Genomic DNA, 6,509 nt, shown 5'->3' with positions numbered 1-6,509 from the left:
GGTTTGCGTACACCACAGGCATATAATGAATTTACTATTCCAGAATAATTATTCTGGTAAAATTCCAAGTGTAGTTAAGCCCTTCAACTGCTAAATTAGACCCTAAGTTCAACAGTCCACCAACAGGAGCCACACGTTCAGGATATTTAGAGCTACACTAGTCAAAGTCCTGGAAACACAGAAGAGGAAATAAACCTTCCCAGAGAAAAGGAAGAACACAAACTCTGACAAATCTACCATACCTCTGCTTTATGTGATTCAAGGAAAACATGCATTGGGATTTGGGAAAGGTCTTTTTAATAAGGGTTAATTGGAGAAGTATGTCACACATGACTGAGTAGCGTTTCAAATTACTGCTCACGCTGGCATAACTATATCAGGCAAATGACAGAACAGCAAAATAAGGAATAGGCAGTCCTCATATTTAATCTTTATAGTTTCATTATCCACAAAATTGCTAAATATCAGCAATTATAGATTTATTGCTTCTTTCAAAATATTGTTATGACCACATCATAATATTCCCTAGAGATCCAATAGTTCTGTAAAATCTGTTTTCTGTTATCACTCAGATTATTAGTCTAGGCTTCAAACATGGATTAATTTGTGTAGTTTATATGATTGAAAAGCTTAAGTTAAATGATCCTGATAGAGCCCTTTCTGGGCTTAAAAAGAAGAGGGGAAAAAAAAAAAAAAAAAAAAAAAAAAAAAAGAGAGAGAGTGAGAGAAAATAGAAAATAACCACATTTTAGCCAGCCAGAACAGAGGTATTCCTGCAAAAATCATTGTATGATCTGTAACACTGTGTTACTCAAAGTCAAGTCCATAGCCCTGAACCTGAAGAAAGTCACTTCAGTTTCTCGACACTGCCCGAGTTAACTGCAAGCATTTCCTGACACACAGAAAGCAGGCAGAGAAAGGAAAAACGTCAACTTGAGAAAAGCACAGCTTCCAATCCCCACCCACCAGCTTCAGTCAAAGGGATGACTTCAGTCCCTTTCTTAACTAATCCTGTCACTGTAAAATCCTACAGTCATTCTTCCACACATAAAGGGAAAACGGACTCACAAGGAGGACCTAGACTCTTTCAGCTTGAACTGTTAACCAATGGTGGAAATGCAAGAATGCTGAAGTTGTGCCTTCGGAGCCAATAGAGTGGATTTGTGTGTCCCACATGACTGCGTTTCCCCTGTCTTTCACATGGGCAGTATTTAGTTCAATTCAGAACTGCAGATAGTATAGTGTGCAGAGCAGCAATGGGATGTCTGAGCACAAGTGGCTGACTTCCAGGCGACTTCAGGAAGCACGTTTATGTATTTCTCCTGAATTAAACTGGGATTCTGCACCTTTGACATCCTCTGACCCTCCTTGTCTCTGCAGAAGGAGACAGCAACCTGCACAGCACAACAAAACTGTGAGTACGGGGTCTATTTATTTTTATTTTCACCTGGAAAGGCAAATACCTTACAATTGTCGGATTGCTTCGTGCACTAAATCGATGGTGGCTTTTTCTGAGATGAACACGGATCTAAAGTGCTATTCAAATTCAGAAATACTTGCACACTTCAATTAAAAAAAAGGAAAATAAAAATAAAATAAATAAAAAAAAAAACCAAACAAGAAAAAACCCCAACACTTATCCTCCAGGGCAGTGCCTGCATGCATGCTGCATGCCACAATGCTTCCTGACATAGCCAGCATGCTGCTTTGTTCATAAAGAAAAACAAAGACAAAAAGCCCTACACACGTATGTTGTTCACTTTTATTTGTACTCTGTGTCTAATCAGGCTTGATCTGTCCCCAAGGGGGAAAAAAAATAAAGGCAAACTTTAACTCCGCCAGCAAGGGCAGCCCAGACTTTCCAGACATCTGACAGTTATTATAATTAGCTATGAAAGACAGCAAAGACACTTTGGGGCAAATAGCTCTTACATTCAGAACAATGAAGTCGAGCAAGGTTCCCATCCCACCCCTTCCACGGGGGGAGGGGGAGAAGCGAGCCAGCGGGGGGGAGTGTTGGAAAAGGATTATGGCTGGACTGAAAAAACACAACTAGTATAATATCTGGACTCACTCAGCACAAGGAGAGGCTTTTTGATAAGCAACTTTAACTCCCTCTGGATTGTGGCTTGCATTCACTTAGATTCGTGGTGGGGTGGGAAAGGGTGTGGGGCTTTTTCCAGCATAGTATCAGAAGGTTGGGGTGGAGGGGGCAGTGGGAATGAAGGGGGCAGAAAGAAGAGAATATCCATAGCAAGATACATTGCAATTGCTTCCTAGTGCTTTGCTCGCCAGATCTCTTTAAGCTCAAGTTGCTTTCTGGGCAAGATTTATGAGAGTTCTCAAACAGAAGCAACAAACAAAGCAGAGCTTTTCTTTTTCTTCCTCTTCTCCCGAAAAGAAATTGAACCCAAATGGATAACTATATAATAAGAAGCACTGATTTGTGTTTTTGTTCCTTTTTTTCTCTCCTCCACATGTTCATAAAACCATTAATAAGATCTTTCCCCCACCCTCCGCCTTCACTTTCCTTCCCATCCCCCCTCCCCTACTAAAAGTTAGATTCTGAAAACTACGATCAGAAGGGAAAAAGCAAAGACAATAGAAATCTGACTCAGTCCTGGTTGGGCTGGATCTCTAATAAAGCATGAAGTGAAAACAGTTTCTGAGTGAAAGATGAGCAGGCCTCTTAAAAAAAAAAAAAAAAAAAAAAAGTGCAATAAGGAGAAATTGTTGAAAGATTCCAGACGCTACTAATTATGGCTTAAATAAATCTTCCTGGACAGATGTTTGCTTGCTCCCAATGCGGGGAAAGGAACATTAAAAGAAGCTTTTTTTTTAAAAAGGGATTTGACATGAATTTGGTATATATTATTTTTCAAAAATGCAAAATACACCATTTTATTCTTTGTCTGCCCTCCTGTTATCTCCCCCTCCCCCCATCCACCGCCCACTGTGAGCTGAGACACCTGAAGGCTAGACACAATGATCAACAGAGCACTGCGCTCGCCTGTCTGGATTCCAGCCAGATTTTTTTTTCTTTCTTTTTTTTTTTTTTTTTTTTTTTTTTTTCCCCCTCGACAATCAAGGAGCCTGCACGCAATGCATGGCAAGCCCCTTGCTCGGCTATGTGCAGATCAGACAGAAGTCTGCACCATGCTGCAGAAAGATTAAAAGACAAACACAAGCCTTTCCTCCTTATGTCGGCCAGGCTCGGTTTCAACTTCATTGCAAATTTCAAAAAATACGAAATAAGAAACTTTGTAAACATCTCTATGTGTTATTGTACAAAGCATGCACATATGTGCACACACTTTCCAACACAGTGTGACTAGGGGCAGCCACACTTTCAGATTTTACAGTGGTTTCTGTATTAGGTTTACAGCCAACATAGTATTTTATGTTAAGTTCGCGCATCGCTTAACCACCGTAGCTCTTGAACATTAAGTAAAGATTTTGTGTGCCTATACAAAATGCTACATAAAGGCAAATAGTTAATGTACAGAGACATACATCTGAAAGGCAGACTGAAATATTTGAGCATGTTATGGATTTAGAGAGATTAGCAAGATCTCCTAGACAGTTTTGTGGCAGTTTTAAGCCACTTGCTTTGCAAGTAGGTTGTCTTCAACCCATAGGGAGTATGGCAGCGGAGTAGTTAGCCAGCCTTGCAACCCTCAGCCTTCCTGTTCCCAGAGCCCAGAGAAATGCCGACTGGCCCAGTATTATTGTGCCAGAAAGTTGGTCTTGGGAATGCAGTACTCCCCAAAATAGTTTCTCTCCCTTTGGTGTGGCTATGGGTGGGGTTAGCAGCGACATACAGGGAAAAGGGAGATTCAAAGCATTTATTCTATTTGATTTTAAAATACATACTGTGCGGACCTATGTTCTATAAGTTCTTTGGAATTGCATCATTTCTGGTACAAATTATGTCTTGTTACGCATGATGATTAATTTTTTTGCTTTTCATTATGGACTTTTCATGAAGAGACATTAATTTTTAATTTATTTTTTTTTTTTACACACAAATGTACTTGCACACACATACAGTGCTTCTAATTTAGTCCTTGAAAAGATTTAAACTATGTTATAGCCACACTAACAGGTAACTTAAGAGAAAGACAGGATTATTTTTTTTTCTTTTTCTTTGCCATTGGTAATAAACACTATAAAAACTGGAATCCAGCACAGCTATCCCATAAACTGAGTCCTAAATTCCTCTTCCTTTCCAAACAGTAGCAGAGACATACAAACAAAAGGTTTCATGTAGTGGCGACAACATCCACAGGCAAGGTAAAGATTCCAGAAAAGAGATTTCAAAGAAATGAAGAACAGTAATTGAGAGCTGCAGTCAAATTTGTATTCCTGTGGGTTTTGGTTTTGTGTTGTTGGGCTTTTTTAAGGCAAGAGATTTAATACTTTCCTGAAGGAATATTTTATGTACCTTACATAATATATACATGCAAGCTCAACACAATGGTCATATATGAGAAGTATCGCCTTGTAAATTACATGCATATGTATATAAACAATCTCACTAATATTAATATGCTAATTGCCTTTCTACTTTTCCTGGCATATTATACTTGAAAAAATAAAATGTGTTATTGTTGTTTTACAAGAGTAGTTCAAAATAATACTTGCTGGTTCATTCTGAATTGGTGATTTTTATTTTCTTGAGGTAATGACAATAAGCAACATTTTCTAAAGACTGAAATCCTATGTGAATCAATTCTTCTAAATTTCAGAAGTGATTTACACAGTACTTTGTATTGGAAGCAATATTTCAAGTGGCAGTGTATATATTCTTTGTCAAAATAATGACTAATTAGATAAGAGTTAAGCATTAAACCTGAGTATATGAGTACAGGACCCTTGCCTCCATGTTCAGTACAGTGCTCTAGCCTCTTCTCCCATAAAGGTCTCCGGACTTCTGTGAATACTATGTATTCAGTAGCTCTACCTAAAGTACACAGTAGATACAAAAGCCTGTAAATAAGGCATTATCCTTCAGCTGCTCTTGTCCAAGCACCTGAGACTTGGGGCTGTATGTTTTAGATTTCTAAGCAAAGGGTTTATTTACCTAAATGTGAAAAATTCTGACATATGAGTATCTATTGAACTTCTAAACAGTTGAAATGAAGCAAACATGGAAGATCATGCATATTTATGACTCTATTCCTTAAAAAAAGATGTCTATTACAGCTCATCTCCTAGCCTATGGCCTCCATTTTTTTTCTGTGCACAAACTCCATGTTGCTATTTGCACAGACATCAAGTTCTAGTTTCTTAAACTCTCCTCTAGCCTCTTCTCCTCATGCTGGTTCTGTTGTATCTGCTTGTTTGAGCCTTTCCTAGTTCAAGCAGAAGTGCAAGTTTCAGTTGTAAGAATAAAGTGCTCAGGATTACTTCCAAAACTTTCGGAACACTGGTTGTTTCACTTACACCTTTCCACAGCAAAAGTAGCTAGAGAGCCTACCAGGAACACAGGCAGTCTCAATAAGGCAACGGGGTCAGATGAGATCATCCATTACAGACATGAAGAGAACTATGCATTGCATTTTGATAAATAAAGAGCAGAGAGTGTTTTAATGTAAACAGGTTTCTGTTTGATATTTTGGCAAACTGCTGCAAAGCTCAAACTACAGCTGAGCCAAAATTACTTTCGATATGGTACAGTTAGACCAGATGGCCACGTGTTCTTTTCTTATTTAGATGAGACTTTTCCTTTCAATAACATCTTTCTTCCTGACCTGCTTAAAAATTCCAGCGAATGAAATCAGCACAGGATTTTCAATTCTAATTGACCATGTGCAGAGGAAGGGCCAGTAGAGAAATCAGTAGGGCCATTGTAAGGCACACTGCATCAATCTCCCCTTTGTCCTGAATTTTTTCTAGCATGAGCTAAAATAATTAAGAATATTCAATTTATATTATTTGTACAGCAGGAAATCTTGTCACATTCAGGCAAAAATCATTACAAGTTCCTCTTTTACAAATGCATGCACCAAGACATGCGCTTATCACACACTAGAGAAACAGGTACTCGGCATCATTTAATTGACAAATATTAAAACAAAACAAATCAACCCTCCAAAAAAACTTCAAGCAAAGTGTGAACAACAAGAACAAAAGTGAATTAAAGCACAAACTGCTTTGCCTTTTCTAATGAAGTAAAAAGCCATGAAGGATATGGTTCTTCTCAAACCAAAAATCACCCCAACATTTAAAAAAAAAAAATAAAAAATCAGAAAAATAATTTCTCAACTGTACAACATGCTCATGTTTAAAATGTCTGTAATTTTCATTTGCCATTAGTTTGCCTACACAGATTTGACACACACATACCCACTCACACTATGTGGGTTGATGAGCATGGTCTCACTTGTTCCTGTGGTCTACATGCAAAGTACAGACTGCAAATAGTGTGCATACCACACACAAACATTAGCTGCAGAAATATGCACACAGATGACATCACTGCAGCCTTCCTTAACATTTTATTTGGA

General features: G+C 38.3%; 1 long non-coding RNA gene across 4 annotated transcripts in view; it reads left to right on the top strand.

Annotated features, from left to right (window-relative positions):
* The first annotated feature begins 995 nt into the window (after positions 1–995).
* Positions 996–6,509, top strand: part of LOC137442335 (uncharacterized) — a 70,541-nt gene continuing 65,027 nt past the window's right edge. For 2 of the 4 annotated variants that reach the window (XR_010987638.1, XR_010987635.1), the window contains exon 1: positions 1,002–1,414. This is a non-coding gene — a long non-coding RNA (uncharacterized lncRNA). Of the gene's footprint in view, positions 1,415–6,509 lie in introns of all 4 variants that reach the window. The other 2 variants (XR_010987636.1, XR_010987637.1) reach the window with 2 other exon arrangements.

The sequence above is a fragment of the Melanerpes formicivorus genome, unplaced genomic scaffold, assembly GCF_026170545.1.
Source record: "Melanerpes formicivorus ecotype bairdi unplaced genomic scaffold, bMelFor1.0.p_v2 SCAF_7, whole genome shotgun sequence".
Classification (NCBI taxonomy): domain Eukaryota; kingdom Metazoa; phylum Chordata; class Aves; order Piciformes; family Picidae; genus Melanerpes; species Melanerpes formicivorus.
This window is presented reverse-complemented; position numbering and strand designations above follow the sequence as displayed.